Raw genomic sequence first — 21,382 nt, 5'->3', positions numbered from 1 at the left:
TACGTAAGTAAACATTGTTTGTTATTGTTCTTGCTGTGTATCCGACTCTTTACTTATACTATTTCTGCGCGCTTTGTGAGTTTATCTTTCTCTAGATTTATATATATATATATATATATATATAACACTCGGTGGAAGCCGCAACTTTCACAGAGATTAAGGGAACATAATTACAACGGCCATGGCTGTAAGAGCACGAGGTTAACCATATGAAATTATTTTGTATCCTAACAACAAATAACGGAGGCAACCGTAGCCTCTAACGAACAAAATCAGGCTACGAGATATTGCCTGCATACCACGCTCGATTAAACGGCGATTCCAAGCAAGGTTACTCCGCTAATGCGAAATTCAAGTGCCAGATATGACAGCACTTGGAGGGATCGGGCAACGTCACCGATAAACGCTTTCACTCTTTCCTTCGTGCCCGAAAGCACCAGGAAAGCTGCAATTATCGCCAGCGCACAGAGGTATCGGATGATTCGCTCGAAGCAGCTGATATGCCTTCCAGTTGCTGATTTTGTTTTGTTTCAGGATTTTCCCTAAAGTGGCTATCAAATACGCTTATTGCTGCAACGGAAAGGAATCCGCACAATAGTCTCAACATCTCTCGAATGACGTCATCCTTGCCGCAAACAATGCAACAACCGAAAAAGGGCAAAATCTTCCCAGCAAGACAATGGGTTATCCGACGGGAGTGGAGCAGTAACACAAAGCTAGGTTCTTCGTGACCACCTATTTAAGTACTGGATGCACTTGTTAAAGTTTTGAAAGCATTTCACATTTAGAAGTAGTTGAAAAAACTGTTGCAGGGTCCCTTCAACATGTTGAAGACAATCCAATAAAACACGGCCAGTTTTTGAGAGCGATAAAACTGACGGCCGAAATTTGTAGGCTCTGAGGGTGTTACATATCTAGCGTTTGTTGGGCGGCTAAACTCTATGGCAGACGACGTGTACAGGTACGGAATGAAAGCGAGACAAGCCCTTTCTGGCATTCAAGCTCCGATAACACTGCTGAAGCGGTTGCACGTGCACGAACGAAACTCGCACCGTTCGGTTACCACGCGATGCATTTGATTTGTTCCGAAGTGTGGACGCGGGATAGCAACGTTCAGCTAGCGGATGCAGCAATCGTTCCACTGCTTTATCACTGAATGCGGTTCAGTACAACAAGTTAGCTAAAAGTACGACTAAAGCAGAAACGCGGCACAAACAAGGAATGACGCACGGAGCGTACCAATAATGGACCTACAAGGCCATTCAAGTTTGCTTTCTTATTGCCTAACAGTAATACTTAACGGATACCGGTCAGAATTACCCGTGGGCTAGTGTGTGCAGAAGTCGCTCCAATGAAGAGCATCGGCCATACGCACTTCGTCATGAATTCCCCGTCGTTACACGCCCAGTCTCGCGCAAAACAGAAGTGGAATTAATTACTACACGGAGGCGCAATATTTACGGTCGCCACGGTGCCCTCCCAATTCATTCTCCGCTGAACGAACAGTTAAATCGCGAAAGGACGCCGCAGCTCGAAACCGAACCCAACAGGACCAACGGTGCACACATTTTTTTTTTAATTCCACAGCGCGAAGGGAAAAAAGACGTGTAGAAGGTCGAGACAACTTGCTCAAGCATCGACGTCAACCTAAGCACAACAAGGCCAACATAAATTTCTCAGATTCCTCAAGGTGCTGTTCGTCCGCTTACCGCACAGCGCCGAAGGAAAGTGCAAGCTTCCTTTCTCTTTCTCCTCCTTTCTTTGTTTTGGGGGCGATGCACCGTGTCTAGCGTCGTTTCCGGGCGGTTGCTTTTTCCCGACGCAATTTACTTTCTTCCGGAGCCACACGGGAGAGTTCCGCGTATCATCCGTGGCCGCCGGCGCTGGGTTCTCCTCCTCGCTGGGGGCGCAGTCCTTGACACCTCGTTCGCATGGGAGAAAAACTGGGCCGCAAGGACAGGGGCTCGAATGCGGAACGCACAAACCGATCAACACAAGGCGAGGTTACGCGAGCAAGGCCTCAGCGGCACCAGTCAGCATTGAAGAAGGATGCGGAGTGGAAGATGAGAGGGCCGGAAAATAAGTGCGCGCCAAGGGCACCGCGTAACTAATTCAAGGATCTTGAAACGCCCTTTCTTCTTCCGCTGAGCCAACCATCTTATCGTTCCGCACCGAAAAGAACAAGGGTGCGCAGGGGAATCGGCGGCGGAGATAAGAAACGGCAATGCTTGCATTCCCTGAACTAGCACTCGAAGAGCGACAGCGATTAGGAGTGGTCACTGATAGGGGCGCCCGAGGTGGCACGGCACGCACGCCGGTGCGATAACGGGCCCGATCTGAGACAGACTGCACATTCTTGTTCGTCCACGCCTCGAGGGCCGTCTTCCCGCTACGGGAACTCCAGTGAGCGTCAAGGAATCGATTACAAGGTCGTCGGATTGTTGAATGGTAGCGACGATCAAGGTGGCTCGTCGCCTCCATATTCGACACAACGGTGGCATCCCGCTAACTACTCGTTCGCTCTATTACTTATGCCTCGCCATGCAACCATAATAGTGCGTATACCAGCCATCAGTTTGGTCATTAGGCCTAAATGACAAATCAGAAAGAGTCTGGGGCCATTTTGGTCTGACGGGGCCAAGGCAATACCGCGTTGCATTAAAAGGTAACCGTATTGGTTCAGAATTCAAATTTTGGTGTTCTAGGTGCCGAAGTAGCACCTGGGCTGTAAAGCGGTCAGTAGTGGAGGACTATGAGTTTATTTCGACAATCTGTTTTTTTTATTTGTTAACGTGCTCCGGAAACTCGACACACGCGGGTGTCTTCATTTTTTCGCCCTGATCAGAAAAATGGCTGCCGCGATCGAACTTGCGTCCTCCCGTCCAACAGCACAACGCTTTAGCCAATGAGCTTACGCGGAGGGGGGGTTCAAATGAACCTGGGTGATGACCGAGCTAGTATCAGAAAATTTACAAGTATAACTGTCGCACATCAAATTTCTGTTACTGAACACTGCTTTTGAGATGAGGAAGCTAGCCATTGCGGAGAGAAGGAGAGAGAGAAAGACTATTTCTAGACAGATTAAGAACTATTCGTTCGCAGGAAACTTTTTTTTAAAACGTTGACGTTAAAGGAACTTGCAATGTTTCTGATTTTTTTTATATATAAAGGTTGCAAACCTGGTGAACTACGATGTTGTGGCCTGCTACCCAGTTCAGGCTGCCGCGTTTCTGATAGATGTGAAATACTGACAACTTACCTACGCACAGCCCTATCGGTCCGTTAAAAAATTCCGGACGGTCTACATTCATTCTAAGCGACGCGCGTTTAGCAGCCAAGATGTAACACGCTGCTTTGTTGTTACTTCAGCCTAAGGAGAGCTTCGCGTTTTCCATCCAAATACATCGAATCCCGTATAAATGTTGAATAGAACAAAACAATGCGAAAGCCATCAAAAAAAGGGCTTCCCGGGCAACCGGTGTTGCCATTAGGGGTTCGTGACTCAGAAGAGTGAGTGAGTGCGCGCGTTTACCGACAGCTTTTTACGCGAAGCTGTCGGAACACCGGGTCGTATTTGAGGGCGTCACTTTTCGCGCATGCCGCGTGCAACGCACCTCTAGCAAAAACAGAGGGCACGATACGGGAAATACGCGTTGCATGACGGGGAAGAGGCGCGAAATTTCAAGTCGCCGTGAGAGTAACGGGCGCAAAAAAGAGGGAGTGGAGATCACATATTTGTATAGCTCAGACAAGCAAGGCGTTGGGGCTGCGCCAGCCTGTTCGGGAGCCTTAGGCCCGTTCTACATGGTGCAAATTTCGGCTGCGAATTCGCAGCTGCGGCGCCGCTCGTGCGGCAAGACGATCAGTTCTAGTTGCGGTGGCAAATGGGCAAACGTTTAGAACAATCGAATGTCTCCTGTGAACGCCGCTTAGCATTTGGCAATTTGTCGCAGCAGTGAAAATAGAAAAGATCGATTGTTTTGCCGCACGAAAGGCGTCGCAGCTGCGAATTCGCAGCCGAAATTCGCACCATGTAGAACGGGCTTTATTTAGATCATAAGACGAATCCCCCCAGAAGACAGAATGGACACGTGGGAAGTCGGATGCGTTGTAGGAGCTCCCAGAATCCCACGCTTTAAGAGAGCAAGGCGAAGGAAATCGGCGACAGGCGAAATCGACATGGAGTGCACCACACCATTCCCCGCGAAAACGCGGAGCAAATTCGCAAGCAGATGGAGTTCGACTCTGTTCGGTAGAGAAACACCCTCAAGAATCGCGCGAAATGAGTGTTCAAATGACTGTCACTTTACATAACATTCAAGACCTCCCACCGTGCTACATTGGTGTGTACACACTGTTCGTAAAGGCAAGCCCGCCTCCAAACGACACTGCGCTGAGCGTCTTTACGAACATTATACGCAAACGCACCACGAACCATCTGACACACATCCACAGAAGATGCGTCGCCGCTTCCAGCGGCATTGCCAAGCGTTTAACCGCCGGCGTCAGCCAATTTACGACTCCTAAAGCTGCTCGAAATTCACAGCACATCTCCGATCTCCTCTTTCTTCTTTTTCTCCGTCGCATAACATGGTCAAAAGGCGTGAGGTAATGTCGTAGTAAGACTGTTGTTCTCCTCCGCCGGCTGACAAAATGTGAAGATCATAATCGTCAAGACAGCTCCATCTCTTGGCGTTCTTTTCGATACATTTGAACTCCGTAAGCGACTGCATTAACATCCCGTTCGGCAATCGTCTCCGGATAATAATAAAAGAGATTCCTCGGGGAACTTCAGCTTGCTTACGTTTTTGCAGGCGATAGCGTGGCGACATAGTAACCACATCTCTTTCTCCGCTTTCGTTTTGTCTTACGCCGCGAATTACGTCAGCAAGCAGAGTGACACACGCCACAGCTTCCCTATAGAATCAGGGTTCTGCGCAGCTCAGGTGCGCAGCCTATGTCACGTGCACGACTTTTATTTTCCGTTTACACAGGCGGCCGTTTTGAATTTCGTAGACAGGACAACAACTATAACACGACGACGACGGTATTTCGCAGGATGGGGCACCTAAAAAGAAAAGGCTTGCGTTTGATACGCCATCTGCCCGTCACTCAGCGGCTTCCCGTAACACCACGCATTCTTAAATTAAGCGTAATGACCCAACAACGATGCAACCAATTAGAAGAACAGCGTTACGCAGAGACCACAAAACACATACCTGGAGCGCGCTGTGGATGCAGAGAGAGAGCGGGGGTGGGATAGCAACGCGGAGCCGCGGACGAACAATTCGTCTTCCATCACTGCTAAGAGACAGCGGCTCACAAAACGTGGCGACATCCAGGAGAGAAATACGGTCACACGGCGCGCAGCTGCGCGCTGGAGAAGATCAAAAAAGCGGTCGACTTCAATGACGATCGCAGGTCACCGCAGAGGTCGCCGGAAGTGCGCACTGCAGTCATTTGCACACTATTTTTTGACCCTGTTAATAGTGTTTTTTTTTAAAAAAGAAAGTCTCCCGATCGTGGATGACATTTAACTTGCTGATGCATCCTGTGTGGGTATTGCAATAGCAGCTGTTTTGAAGATTTAAGGTCGCGTAAACAGGCGGACCTATCAACTGACAAGCTTTAGGCCCGGATTTCGACAGGCTTGCACGCTAATGTGGAGGCTTAGGAGGCGACAGTAACGCGCCCGGCGTCGCGACGTAGCATTATACAGTCGAACCTCGTTATACCGAAGTAGTATCGGGGCAGTAAATTAGTTCGTTATATCCGATATTGGTTGCAACAGAGGAGGGAAAAATCGGCCCTCACAAATCGGCAATCTGACTCGCGCAAAAACCGTATACACTAAAGCCCATTGTTCTAGGCCTCTATATAACCCGCTATAAAGGAAGCAATCCTTAGCTGTCTCCTTGTGTCATTCCAAACTAAATGGACCGGAACATGACAACGTGAAATTACAGCAGGACACACTTTTTGTGACAAAGGAGGCCTGCTTTCTTATTTATTTCAAGAAGGATGGGATCCTCGTCTTGCCGCTTTCAACGGCTCTGCAGGATGAAGTTTCCTACAATGTCCGTGTATAAAAGGGCCTTTTTCTACTTTTCTAGTTTTTTAGAAACTGTTCACTTCTAATTTTTTTTTTTGCTTTTTAATCTATTTGGAGTTTCTAGCGTCACGCGAACCAAATATTTCTTTGCCGTAGCCGATATGGTGCGGCTCTTGCGGTTTCGGTTTCGTTATGAAAAGAATAAGTGTTACTTAAATAAAGTGCGACCAACGAAAGTACGTATCAGTGCGTTATAGCCGATAACTCGGTAGTATATGTCAGTGTTCGTTATCACGAGATTCGACTGTTTTTATAAGAGACGTGGGAGTGATGCTGCCGGTGTTTCTTGCTGTATAATTTCTAAAGTAAAGCATTGTATGCTTCACTGATGGCAACCGTCCACACCAGAACGCGCTCGCTGCAGGAATGCTAACTCTTTCTGGCGATGAGTAAGATCGTGGGTGAAGCGAAAGATGGTTGAAATGTGAAGCTTTCTTTGGTTGAACGCCAATGTCATCAAAGTCAAAGTATAAAATACAAATTGTTGCGCCCGAACCGCACTGCAGGAAAGCCAACTTGCACAATGGGTTTCGACAAAGGCGCCTGAAGCCCCTCAAGAAAAATACGCTTCGCTGGTCGGAATCGAACCTGAGACCCTGGCGTTATCAAGCCGATGTTTACCCGACTGCGTCATTCCGACACGACTGAAACAGTTATTTCGGACCTTAACCTTGATTCAGGTTGCATGAGAGAAACATTCACGTTTTAACCATGTTTCCCTTAACAAAGGGGCTGTGATCTTTTCTTGCAAACCTAGCTACAAGGCTTTACTTCTAGCACGAGAATAGCGGGTCCAGAAGAGCGTGTTACTCTAGCCAGCTGAAATTCGCGTTGGGCTATAATGAACCATACGAAGTTAAACGTTACACCTTTGCTGGTTTTTTGTAGCGTAAGCTACACTGACCGAGGTTGAGCGGTTTAGCGTGTGCCGTGAAGGGCCGTTCTGCGCAAGCGCAAGAAGCATTGGTTTGGATCGGATTGGCTTGGATTAGATTGTGTTGGATTGAAATACAATCCAATTAGAGTACGGGTGCTGGACCTTAGCTCACGCTACGAATATCCTGGCATAGGCGAACTAAGCCACTGCAAAATTTTTTTTTTAGGCATGATATGCATTATACGGTTCCCAACTCACCTTCAATTGCTTGTGCGCGCCTGCGTGCTGGGATACGTAGGACGCACATCCGGGAAATGGAATACTTTTGCCACCGTGTAAGTTCGCGGGGGATCGAGACCACGGCTGCGGTTCTTGTGAAGGGGACTGAAGTAGCGTAGAAAACCGGGCTAGTTGGTACAGATTCATCTTCACAGCGCACAAATAACGGGACAAAGGGTGGTATAACAACGCTTGTGGAGTGTTATACTCCCCTTTGTCAAGCTATTTGCGCGCTATGAAATGAAGATGAATTGTGAAGGGGGAATTCGATGTAACCCCTCGATCAGCATATTTTTGGTTGTTTCATGGTGCCTATTCTACTTTGAAGTGAACTATATTTACAAACGCTATTTACAAAGTAACATGCAGCTATATATATATATATATATATATATATATATATATATAATACATAGATAAGGATAAATAAACAAATATGTCATGTATTAATACGCATGAAAGTGAGGAAACTATGAACACAGGGAAGGGGGGGCTTTGAAATGGGGGAAGAGGTCACTTTGTTCGTACACCCAATTTCTAGCTGCGTAATAATCCACCTACAACGATATTTAGGAGAAATTCCTCAAGGTGGGCGACATCTTGCCGCTCCACTTGAGATCGTGTGCCGTCAGTTGTGCGTGCTTTTTTTGGTGTTCGCCTTCTTAGCTTGTGGAAAGACCCAGACGCTGGACCGAAACGCCATGATTCGAAGCAGCTGATAAGAAGGTAAACTTGTGGTCTGTACAAGTTGTGTGACCTGCTGAAGTGTCCAGGCGGCTCCAAACAGCCGAAACAGCAGCGCAGAGAGCGCGTGCAAAGAGAGAGAGAGAGAGAGAGAGAGAGAGAGAGAGAGAGAGAGAAGTCGCTGCCCAACGCCATGCCCACATACTCAAAAATTAGGTGTTTTACGCGTAGAACCCCTGGTCCGGCATCAGACAGAGGTCTTAATTTTATTTATTTATTTATTTATTTATTTATTTATTTATTTATTTATTTATTTATTTATTTATTTATTTATTTATTTATTTATTTATTTATTTATTTATTTATTTATTTATTTATTTATTTATTTATTTATTTATTTATTTATTTATTTATTTATTTATTTATTTATTTATTTATTTATTTATTTATTTATTTATTTATTTATTTATTGTGAGGTTTGGCGGCTCCAAATTAATTTTGGCCGCCTGGGGATCTTTAACGTGCGCCAAAGTCTCCAACACATGGGCGTTTTCGCTTTCCGCCTCCATTAGGAAAGGAGCCACCGCGGCCGGGAATCGAAGCCGCGTCCTTGGGCTCAACAGCACAACGCCTCAGTCACTGAGCCACCGCGGCGGGTTCGGGTTAATGTAAATCTTGTATCCAGTTGTTTAAAAATTGAAATTTTGGCGGTTTCCGGAGCCGAAGCTACACGTGGTCTATGAGGCGCGTTATAGTGAAGTGCTATGGATTCATTTTGACCACCTGGGGATCTTTAACGTGCGCCAAAATCTCGACACACGGGCGCTTTCGTTTCTCGGGTCCATCCGAAAAGTGGCCGCCGATGCCGGAATTGAATTCGTCTCTAGGGGCATAGCGGCACAACGCCCAATATATGCACTGAGCCACTGCATCGTACCCCATGCATACGGAAGCATGACACATACTAATCCCCGATATTGGCCAAACAGGACGAAGCTACAAATTTTTGGAGGTCTGCACACGGCAGGCGCATAGCGTGCCTTGCAGACTTTGCTTGCTTGCCGGGCTGCTTGATACCTAGTTGGCTAACTCAATGAGAGGGCAAATATTTCACGTTTTATGAGCTGGACGCCTTGCACAGGTCAAGGTCAATCGCCACTTCCTCTTGTCGGTGTTATCGAAAACAGAAAACCCCGCGAAACGGTTGCGTTTTCGGTTTTCGCAGTCGTTTGGAAGGTCCGAGGAATGCCAACGTGCCCCGAAAGCTACATTTACGTCCCTTAAAAGTCCACGCAATGCCTTGACGAACAAGCAGAACAAGCAGAATTAAGCGCGCTGTTTACAACCGCCATCGCACCCGTAACCTAAATGCACACCGATTTAATTTACTTGTACGCGAATCTTGTTCCTCCCGCTAGCACCACAGTCACCGCTTATTCGAAAAACGCATAGCTATACCATATACCGGTTGATATCATTGCAGCGTCATTACCTGAAGCAGAACTAAAGAAAAAACGAAGTCATTTGCACCCACGCCATTACCCGCGGTTTGTTTCCGATACCTTGAGCGGCTTCCAGCAACAGAAACTTTTCTTTTCTATTCCCGCTCGACGCGATGGCTACAATTTCAAAAGCTTCTTCAGGGACATTTCATCGTAACAGTACACCATACATCAGGGCCAGCTATAGCGTACGGAATGCCATACCTCAAGGAGAAACGTTGATCTTTGTGTAGAATAAAATCCCGCACCCAAACTCTGGGGGTGTCCATACCGGCAAGCCAATGCGCCGAGCAGGTGCCGTCGCTTCACGAGTGGGACGACGTACGTACGGCGCATGCGCACAGGCTTCACGCAGTGCACGTGCGACAGAAGAGCAACAGGACGCGCGCCGAGGGAAAACAACGTCCCGGAATTTAGCCACGTCATGAAAAGGCGGAAGCGAATTAAAAACGTCCGAAGGCGGAATGCAGAAACAGAAGCGGCACTAAATGGACACCCCAATGTTTCCAGAATGCGCTAATAATAACCTGACATGCTTTGCTTGGCAAACCGACTAACCGCTGTCGCTTATACACCTATTCCGCTTCCGGGTCTGGATAAGAACGCACGACTTTACGTTTTTCTACCGCGGTTTCATCGCGAAGCTTGTAACATCTTTGAACACGTGCGGGCGACGCGGACATACGGAAACAATGCTGGCTTTCAAAACTCTCGATTGCTTCCCTTTTTTTGCCTGGAAGACACTGGCTGTCTGCGGAAGCGGAAAATAGCCAGCGGTCCAATTTCCGGGCACACGTGTACAGATCGCAGTGGCTCGACGACGCGGTCAGATTCGTTCGTCCACAACCGAGTGAGTGCACAAAAACTTTCTCGGAAGTGAAGTTTTGAATTTCAGTTGGACAGAACCTTCGAGGTGAAAAAAATAATCATAATAAAAGAAGGAGGCACCGTTCTAACAAAGGCTGGAAACGTAATTAGACTCGGAGCTCGCGTTGCGCACTCGGAAGAGCGAGGAGCGTCTTGCGCAGCCAACTACGTCTGTTGGAGCTCGGCGTATGCACCCTCATATCTAGCGCCGCCATACACAAGCGGGATGTTAATTGAATTTTTTTTTTCGCTTCGCTAGGACGTGAAGATGAAACGCTCGGCGCTGCTACAAAAGTTAAAACAAAGGGTCTTCCCACAGACTGCCTAAGCCCAAAACGTCGCGGCCTAACGTCAGAAAACAAGTCAGGCAGTAGAAGTCGGTGTGGTCGTATATCAAGACTTCAGTGCAAGAGACATCGGCTATGAAATATTAACCATGCGCTGCGCCGGTGTCCCAGGTATGCCTCTCAACAGCAGCACTTTTCGAATGTCGCAGACTATGGACAATTTTGCGTTCAGCGAGGTGAAAACCCTTGTACTCTCGACAAGCCCGTTGTCATCACGATGGGAACTCATAGGCCTCCTCAAACGCTGAAAATGTACTTACGTGTGTAGATTTTTATGGGTTTCGTTCGTTTGTTCGTTCGTTCGTTCGTTTGTTTGTTTGTTTGTTCTATCGTCGTTTCTCCCCATCCGGGTCCTTAGTAGATTACTATAAGTGCGCAAATTACATTCATTTTCAATATTTTGAAGTCTTTCTGCACAGCAATGAAAGCGTACGCACGCTTCGTAGAGCGTTTTTAACAGCGAAGCTGTTGTGTGTCGACCCTTCTCGTCGGTCTGCTTTCCGCCCGTTGTGCGTCACGCGAAGGTAGCAGCAGGTTACCAGATCAGCCGGCGGCCTCGCAGAAACCGGTTCCCTGAACCACCGATAGAGGGCGCAACGGTGTCGCAGGGGCGGCTCCCCCTCCCTTCCGCCAGGAGAGGGAGCGGGGGAAGGGGCATCCCGCCGCTGACGTTAGCGGCCGATTCCTTTGTCCGAACCGTACAATTAGCGCCGCCACGGCAATTCCCGTTCTCGAGCGAGCGCCCCTCGAGAAACGAGCTGACACGAAAGAACCACAGCTCCGCTGTCTCAACGGAACTGAGTTTAATTTTTGTTTATTTGTTTCTCCTATCGTCATTTCTACCAATCCGGTACCTCATTACTAAATTGTTACAAGTGCGCAAATTACATTCAATCTCAATGTTTAAGTCCTTCTGAACAAAAGGAGTGTAAACTTAGGCATCCTTTATAGAACGTTTTGTTTCTTGCTCGCGGACACGCACGCTAACAGAGTCTTTTCGATGTTACCAATCAGTGAATTCTGCCAATATGCCAGGTGTCCTTTAAATCCGTGACCACATCGAGAAACCCTGCTAATGCGTTGAATTTGACTAATATGGACGCCACCACATGGTAAATCGTTCGAATACAGTCAAACCCGGCTATAACGAACCCAGATAGAGCGAATTATGCTATATATCGAACAAAAATAATTCACTTACGGAAATACATGGGAAACATATTCCTTATAACGAAGTTCACATCCGATATATCGAACTCTGCGCGCCTGGAACGGACGCCGAAATGCATGGTCTCGGAGCGGCGATTGAGATGTGGATTGGCTGCGACCACGGAGCAAGAGTTGCGACTTAGGCAATGCGCCTCACACGGAGCGACATGACGCCCGGCATTTTTCGTAACTGTTTCCGACGCGCGGGACTCACGACGGAACCCGCGCAGTCAGCGAGTCCGGACCAAGGCAGCAGCATCGGTGAACTTTGGGAAGAGCTCCCCCCCATGCCCGATGATGTCGCGAGTGAAAGCCGTCCGACGCTTACAATGAACCGCTTTCGGCAGTCAATGTGCTTCGCCTAAGCTTCTTTTATTTTGGAGGACGTGGACTCGAACTGGTGCAAATAATGTTTCGTGTAGAGAATGCTATGCTAGTAGAAGCCGCCAAAACGAAAGTGAAAACAAAAATGACCGCTTTTTTCTTTGCAAAGTAGGCAGTTCAGGCGGAAAGTAGCTTTATTACTTGCAATAAATGGATTAATTTGTTATGGTAACAGCTACTTTACTGTGTTCGTTTTCGCATGCGGGGATGGTGGAGTTGGGGAGCAGGAGGGGGGCTCTCGCGGATTGCGAACTTGTAGCGATAAGTTCGTTATAGGCGGGTTCGGCTATATCGAACTATTGGATATATCGAACTAATCGCAGTGCATATTGCAATTCGCTATAAACGGGTTTGACTGTATAGAAACTCTGCCGCCGTTTCGCAGATAACGCGTACCGCCACCGTCGATTCGGGCGCACATTCTCCTAGCGATATTGGTTCGTCGCAGGCACCAAATAAAACAAAACCGTGGGGATTCGTAGGCCAATAAGAAGCAGGTAAAATAACTGTTCCAAAAGCGGACGCAAACAAGCTATGCCCTCTAGATTACAAGCGAGATTTCTACCGCAGGCATTTGAGAGCATTAGAAAAGATATAACGGCAGCAAAAAGTATACAAAGCGCGTATACAATATCTCAGCCGGGAATGCATGGTATGGTTCCGTAAACGCGCTGGGCCGCATTCCTTCGGTGACAATCAATATGAATAGGCATTCGCATTTTTTCCGACTCCTGGCTGCCGCCTAAAAGGGGGAAGAGGAGCGAGGAGGATCTCCAACCTCTTCCTTTTTTCTTTTCCCACCGGGCACAAAATAAAGTTGTTCTCTCTCTCTATCTCTCTCTCTCTCTCTCTCTCTTACTTCTCTCGTTTTTCTTTTTGAAAACATCCGAAGCTTGGCGACGGTTTTTATCGCTGCTCAGACAAAGTTATGCAACCTACAAACTTACCCCGCGTCACATATGCGGAAGGCGTAGAGCGAATACATTGCTGCAATGTAAAGATATTTCAAGTAAACATTTAATACGGTTTCCCTGGGCGTCCACTACGTGTTCAACGTCGTCAGCGCTTCCCCTATCACGCCGGATCGTTTTTTTTCCGTTTCAACGATATGTGCCGTCTAAAAAAAATGTGGAAATTGCATGAAAGTGTTTACTTGATATGCTATTAATTTTAAGGGTAGTAAAATTAATAGCATATCAAGTAAACACTTTCATGCAATTAATTTTAAGGGTAGTGTATCACCTCTCATATATGACTATTGTTTTGGCGCTCTTTGCCCCGGTTGGCCTTGCGCCATAAACATCAAACCATCATCATCAATTTTAAGGGTAGTGCACTTTGGAAATACCGAGTTGAGGATACGACGGCGCGAAATGGCCGGGCCGATGATCGTGCCGTCCGAACAAGAAATGATAAGGCTCAATTCGCAAGCGATGTCATAGCGTGAGCGCGTTTAGATAAGCGATTCAAGAAGACAGAATAATATAAATACTTGAACTTGAAGGCGGTCCCGGCGATGATTGATTTGTCGAGTAACTGATTCTCTTTAAATCATTATTCATCGATAAATATTTATTTACACAATAATTATTTATCAATCAAATTTATTATTCGATTGATTGATTGATTGATTGATTGATTGATTGATTGATTGATTGATTGATTGATTGATTGATTGATTGATTGATTGATTGATTGATTGATTGATTGATTTCTAAGGTAGAATCACGGTGAGCAGCAAATGTCCCCTTGTAGAACCCATTCACGTACTCAGGCGTACTGCGAACTAACCTACAGTAGAACGTTGTTGCAAAAAGGCTGAGAGAAAAGCGCGGTCAAATTGTTATCGAAGGACTGTCAACTGCCTTGCTTTTTCTTGGCATGACATGATGTGCGTTATCAGAATTTTAAAATTGTATTTAAATGCCACGTTGATTCGAGAATCGAAGGTCTAGGCTTAAAGAGCAGGGAACAAGGATTTTCGCCTGATTGGCGACGCTCTCACAACCATCTGACAGCGCATTCGACCGTGAGGACAGACAGGTCGCCAGGAGAGGTCCGGAAGGAATTCATTCGCGCAAACGACTAGACGCAACTAAGATAAGTAACAGTAATAGTAAGAGTATGATACGTCAGTGCAGCTGTTAAACTTTTCCAAACGCATTATATGACATCTGCATGCAGAAGAAAAATAACCGGATTATTAACATGAATAATAAATATTATTTTTAGCCAAGCTTAAACTCACATGTGTGAAAATGTAATGCGGTTGTCGTTTTGTAATGTGACAGTTTAGTAATTGAGCCGCAATGTGTTTTATATTAAACGTATTTTTAAACGGTTCGCAAGCCACTGCAACGATAAGAGGGCCGGGGAGACATTGAGTGACCAGACGGTATTCGGCTGCTGACAAAAGAAACTAATAAATATGAATTTAGAATTAAGCGATATGCTTTCTAACAAGCCATCAGCATCAGTGAAGTATTCGAATGGCCGTTTCAGCCCAACTAAGCGGTGTTTACGGCAATAAGTTTCGCAGGGGGATGTTGTGCCCCGATACTGCATGTGAACAGTGGCTGGTATTGCAGTTGTTTCATCTGAGAAATCGTCTTTTTTTTTCAGGCTTTTCGTTATTATACCTCACTACAGCAACCAACACCATTACTAATCTAACTCTACGAGGCTCAAAAAAACTTAAATTTCTTATTGATAGACTTATATATTGTCGCAACCAGCGTCGCATTTTAATTCTCTCAGAATAAAAATTGTTCGTCTGTGATCGTTAACCAAACATGACTCCAGCATAAAACAGTATTGTCATTGATAGAAAAAATGAAATGAAGGAAGCTCACACGTAAGACTTGAAGGTGGAGAAGTTGCACGCAACTTTCACGACCATCCCGAAGATTTAAGTCCACGATTGCAGCCAATCTGATTATCTTCCCTGCCGCAACAACCTTTACTCCATCACTGTTGTTGTAAGTGTGAGCTTGGTTCATTTTTTTGGGAGTGACAATCATTGGACATCACCTTGGAGGGGCGTACACTATGAAGCGCCTTTCTCATTCCGAGCAAATGTTTCCACGATTACGGCGAACGATGGATCTTTTTTCGGCCAATCTCGGAACATATTCTTAAGTGGATATATGCTTTGCTTGACGAACGTGCGCCGGGGACGCCTGGCGGTCGCCGCGAGGCACGCACACGCGAGCGCTAGGCATTTTCTTGGTTTTGTTATCTGCCCGGCAGTCACCGCGTGGCCAGCGTTCACGAGCGCGCGCTCGGCAATTTCTTGGTATTTTTAACTGCGGACACGAAAAATTACAATTTGCTACACAGCTTCACGGTTAAGGAATATTTATGTCACCAGGGCGTGTACCATTAACACATCGCTAATATACAACATAATACTATACCAAACCCGAGTAAGGATCAACTATAAATATTCGCTTTCATTGCTATATATGTTCATTCAATACAGTTTACCGGCAAAACCCGGAGCGACGAAGTTACCGACCGCAGCAATTCCTTCCGCGTTGCGCAGGTCGAATTGGCGCAGCGTGCTTCCAAGCGTGACGCACGCAACTGATGATTTCTTTTTGACGAAAATTAACGCGCGCCGAAAGTTATTGATGATCTTGCAGCAGCGTTTCGCGGCTGCCGCTACCGGCACGAGGCGGGATGGGAGAAGCTAGTCGTAAAAATAAAAGCAGTGAATGTACCAAGGACGCAGTTTTATTTTTTTTTATTCAGCACGATTCGGGCAAGCTTTAACTGAATTTCGATCTCTATGCGAAAAAACGGTCTCTCACTTTATGAAGTTTATGTATACGCATAGAATGACACAAATGTCGGCACACGTTTAGACACCTATTCGATTGTTTCGCTCTTGTTGCTTCATTTAGAATATATGTATATATATATATATATATATATATATATATATATATATATATATATATATATATATATATATATATATATATATATATATATATATATATATATATATATATATATATTACACACTGGAATTGTCATCTTCACTAGAACCTATGCCGACGACGTTGCCAAGACTTGCCTGCGTCACGTTAGGTATTGCTTGCTAACATAAATACCCGCACGTGGTAATGTTACCTAGAAATAGAATTACTATTGGCCCACACTAACGTAGATAGTTTCGTTGCAATAAAGGAAAAACCTACTGCGCGGGAGGTGACGGCAAATTTCCTTCGCCGTACGTGCGCTGGGTGGTCACTCGCTTTACCCCGCAATTCCGACACGAACGTTAATGAGCCCTGCGAGCAACCTCAACATCCCCGCGATAAGAAAGCTAAAATACTGCCTGCCGCCACCTGCACTCCTCACAATTAAGGTCTCTACGGGTCCGCCTTGTTTTAACCGCTGACTCAAAAGGCCTCCCCATTATCATTTACACTTCGCCTCTGATGTTGTATAAGTCGCCCCAACGGTACAGATTGTCCTCAACGGCTACACCGCACTGAAGCTTTCCGCTCAGGGTGGCCGGTGTTGGACACTTACGTACGCGCACGTGCCACAGTGAGTGTAATCGTTTGGGCTAATGGCAACGCGCGCAGCGGTCGCTGGCAGTTGATGATCGTTGGCCGCTTCCCAGAATGCGTTCCGTGGTGCTTGGCTGAGAAAATCTACTCTTCTCCCGCCACCTTCACGAAAATACACATGTGTAAGCGCGCACGATTCGGTATGCTTCCAATTCAACTACGCGTAGCTTTACACAATGAACACAACATCGTCCTACATTTGTGCATTAATTTATCACGAGCCACTGCGTTAAGTTACTAGCTTTCTTTCAGGCCCTGCTAGTACTGTTCAGAACTTTCGGCATAGAGTACGGCTTCTGTTACTTTCGTTTTGCTGCTTTCGCTTGCAGAATGTAGCCACGCAAGAATTAACTTGTAATCTCCACATACCTTATCGTCGTACGTTGAGCGAAAATCCAGTTGCAAGGAACACGTCTTCGTTGAGCCTGCGGTAAAAGTAGTAATAAAGACGTTATCCTTCACGCTTTTTCGACGGCTTTTGCACCAAAACCTAGCAAAAAGACGCTCTGAATCTCGGTCCCGGTTAAAAAAAGGTAATTTCTAGATAACCTGGGCTTACAAAACGAAACAATGTTGTGAGGTAAGATACCATGCATAACAGACACAAACTGTTTATGCTGTCACTTGCCTCCTGAACGGGGATTATAATTTAGATCAAACGAATTCAGTGTTGCGTAACAGCATATCCTTAGTTCGGAATATAACATGCAGTCCGGGATGAAAGGGAAGATAGGAGGGGAACGCGATGGCGAGTATCGCATGGGCTATTTCCTCGTTGCGCCCGCTACCATCGCATACAAGAACCGCGAAAGCAAGAAAACACATGAGTGTCAGGTACCATTAGACGCGCCACAACAGCGAACCAGGGGAGGCAAGCTTCATAATAAAAAGCGGGATAAATTTGAAGCTCACTTTGCAGCAATATTGCCCTCCTCTCCAGAGCGCATTCCTGCACCCAATCCCGGACTTCCCTCGTGAATCACAAGACGACCCCGCTTCTCGTCCTAACAGTGCACCGAGGCAGCACCATACACAATGTTGCAACAAACGAAACGCGGACACACGGATATGCACTAGAACGCACAAGTTATGAACTCACTAAAAACACATTTAAACAAAGGCCGCCCTACCGCTAGTAATACAAGCTACATTTCTTCACAATTTCAGCGGCGCAAGTCATGACCGCGGTCACGGGAGGCTTGAGAGGGAAGAAAAAATCCCGGGCCATCTCCACTAACGTGAAACCTGGGGAGGGGCGAAGCACGCAGTTTACAAATGTAGTATTGGCTCCTTGGCGTTTTTGCCAACGGAGATGAAACCGTTGGGTGGTAGAAGTATACAGCTTTGCTGCAAAAGTCTCTTGTCTTTGAAGCACGAAGCTCTCTAGCGCGAGGCGTAAACGAGTGTCCCGGTGTTTTGGTACCGTGACTACATGGGACGATGGTTACGACGACGACATGAGACGCCAACAGCCCGAGCCCCTAAGGGGTTTCGCCCCTAAAAGCAGTTAACTTTTTCTTGGCGCAGCTGTACATTTCTCTCCTAAACATAAAACTGTCAACGTGCGGAGAAGCTCAAGACGCTTCATTTATCTTATGAAGAGAAATTAGATTTCAAGAGAAAGCGACAGGCGAACGCTCAAATAAAACAACTGCAAGCCCACTCTTTTTTGACATTCTAACGGATCCCAAATAAGCGCCAAAAAAAGTACCGGATCATCCTGGCAATAAAACAAATCACGCGTCGTCTCTGCACAATGTAACGCGCCACAAACGGGAAAACGAACCACCGTATACGTAAAGTGGAATTATTTACACAAACAAGCCGTTCTTAGCTGTGCGGGTCAATTTACAACCCAAATTTGCCTTGTGAACAGCCCCACAGTTTCATGGGCCAACCCCACGGGGTCGCGCACCAGACGAAACGCGCCGCCTGTTCGGTCACTGAATACAGACAGGTGCCTAAACGGAGAGAACCGCCATGGCTCGGCGCGTTGTTTGATTTGATCGCCGAGGAAACGGGGTCATGTTTTCACGGGAAACGGTTGTTGGCGCAGGAGTGTCGATCGGTTCACTCACCTCCGCGTCGGGATCGCACCCCACACAGCCCCTCCGCCAACCCCCCTTTCCTCTCCCCACCAGACGCCGCCCTACTCTTCGTCCTCTCATTTCACTCTATCGGGCGACCCGGCACCGTTCTCGCTCGATGGAAGCAGGTGCGTTCGCCGCAACCTGGAAAGCGTGACACGTGGCACGTGCGGTTGCGAATTGTGGATTGAGCTACGAATGTAAGAGTACGTGTTTCATCGAACGAACCCAAATCACACCAAGGGACGACGCGTATTTTGAGAAACTGATTCCACTGAAAGATTAAAAAAAAAAAAAAAAAGAAACCCAGAAACTTAGCCGCATTTTCGGAACTTAAGGGCGCTTCACGAACTTTTTTTCAACATCTTTTTAAAATGTGAGACGCTTCCAGAACGTAGTCAACAAGCGCGTTCAGTTCTCAGATTAAAGTTTCTGCTGCTGAGCCCAAGGACGCGGGTTCGATTACGGCCACAGCGGCCGCTTTTCTGGTGGAGGCGAAAAGCGAAAAAGCCCGTGTGTTCGAGATTTCGGCGCACGTTAAAGATAACCAGGTGGTCAAAAGTAATCCGGAGCCCTTCACTACGGCGCGCCTCATCACCTGTGCAGCGTCGGCGCATTGGACATCAAAATCATTCTACTTAGATTGTGGGGTCACAATGAACCCCGGCCTGTTCAAATGATTTTTCTCTCTTTCTCGGACTGGGCTTTGTTTCCTCGTTCGAACGATGTCATTCAAGCGGTGTAGCGGCTGTTGTCCGCCTTCTTTTCAGTCGCAGAAGTGAACGCTGACAGCCGCTTTGAAGGCACTAACAACAAAAGTAAAGGACAAACTGGAAGACTCAGCTGCGACTAGCGAATCACGCAGTGCCGCTCTGTGCTAGCGATGTCTGTAGCTGTTGCAATGTTTCCAGACGGGAAGGAAAAAGTGTAAAGCAGTGTATTGGCAGTGTTGCAGGGTCCCTTTACAGTTCACAGTACTGATAAACGCTTTCTTCCTGCGTGCCGGGAAGCACTTCGAAAGCTGTAAGCATCGCCATCTCCGAGCGCACTGCGTGATTTGCTCGCCACAGCATCAGCCTCTTCTACTTTATGCTTTTTATATCTCGATGATATATCGAACAGCTGCTTTGATTGCGGCAATGAGATCGCTTGAGTGACGTCACTGAATCCATGATATGGTTTCAATGGCGTCACAAATAATGTCCGTAAACCACGGCCAGACCTAGAAAGAGAGAGAAATCTTTTGACCGATGTTGTAAGTTTGCTTAAGTGCATATAAAGTAGTAATATTTGGTATACACACCCCGTTACCACCAAATATAAGAATTGGACGGGCTTGTTGCATACGTTCTGAAAGCATTTCAGGGTTTAAAAAGTAAAAAAAAAAAAAACAAGAACTGCTGGAGGGAACATTTCGTGGCAACGAGATTGGAATTTGGAAACGTACTCCGAAACTTGAGCACATTTCGCAAAACCGTTCAATACTCAATTTATTTCTGCAAGTTGGAATAGGTGCTTCACGATGGAATAGGTGCCAAAAAAACGGCGATTTGTTTCGTAGTTCCTCTTAGCATTTTGAATGGCCCATCTGAAAGGAAGGTGCAAGTGGCGTTCAATGTATCGCATAAACACTGCCGACGGGAAGAATGGTAGTTCTCTGCGCACTGGTCTAAATATATACGCTTTTGTTCCTGCAGGCTTGCGCAAAAGGTATCCGGACAGCTAATTTGCGCAGGCAAGCCCTTCTTCGGCACGCGGGAATGCCTCGCTTGCCCTTCAAGCCGTTCTGTGTCCCGAGCGACTCGAGAGGCGCCGCATGCAGCCTTGGAGTAACTTCTAAAACAATTCCGCAACCTCTTTCAATAGCAAAGCTGTTTAGCAAATCGTTATTTTTCGCGTCCATAGTTAAAAATACCGAGAAAATGACTAAGATACCCACTCACGGAGATTGGCCAAGAATGCCGAGCATACCCACTAAGGAAGATTGGACAATATTTGCAACAACAACAACAACAAAAAAAAAACAGTGCAAGCAACCCGGCCAATCAGCGGCCCGGTGTGTGTTAGTTGGCCTTCGTATACTGTTCTGACACGCATTTGGAGGCGTGGTTTCAGTGCCATAAAACTGAAGTGTTTGGTGTTTTGGGAGCAAGGAAACTAAAGAAAGAACTGAAACTAAAGCGTGGCAAACTGTTCGCATGGCGACGCAGTGAAACATCCCCCTCGTGAGGGGCACGATCAAATGCAGAGCATTTCCGGGGGCGCACGACGTTAAGTAGTTTGCGTTACGTTAATGTTGTTGCACTTGTGGCAACTGCTGACGAGAGAGCGCTCGTCAGCAGTAATTTCAATTAGTCAACGATATAAGGCGCGTTCGTAGCGTCCCATTCTGTGTCGGCTTTGTGGCGCAGTGGGTAGAGCACCATGCACATTGCGTTCCGCCCGCAGGGT

The 21,382-nt window shown here is 46.6% G+C and overlaps 1 protein-coding gene across 4 annotated transcripts in view; it reads right to left on the bottom strand.

The window, feature by feature from the left end:
• The window catches only part of LOC144145855 (uncharacterized), a 328,427-nt gene that overhangs the window by 61,771 nt on the left and 245,274 nt on the right, over nt 1-21,382 (bottom strand). For 3 of the 4 annotated variants that reach the window (XM_077677654.1, XM_077677655.1, XM_077677656.1), the window contains one exon: nt 17,214-17,269. The gene's annotated coding sequence lies outside the window, so the exon portion shown is untranslated. Of the gene's footprint in view, nt 1-1,709; nt 2,109-17,213; nt 17,270-21,382 lie in introns of those variants that run through there. The other variant, XM_077677657.1, reaches the window with a different exon arrangement.

The sequence above is a fragment of the Haemaphysalis longicornis genome, unplaced genomic scaffold (genome assembly GCF_048455015.1).
Source record: "Haemaphysalis longicornis isolate Haplotype H1 unplaced genomic scaffold, Haemaphysalis longicornis Haplotype H1 scaffold_7, whole genome shotgun sequence".
NCBI lineage: Eukaryota > Metazoa > Arthropoda > Arachnida > Ixodida > Ixodidae > Haemaphysalis > Haemaphysalis longicornis.
This window is presented reverse-complemented; position numbering and strand designations above follow the sequence as displayed.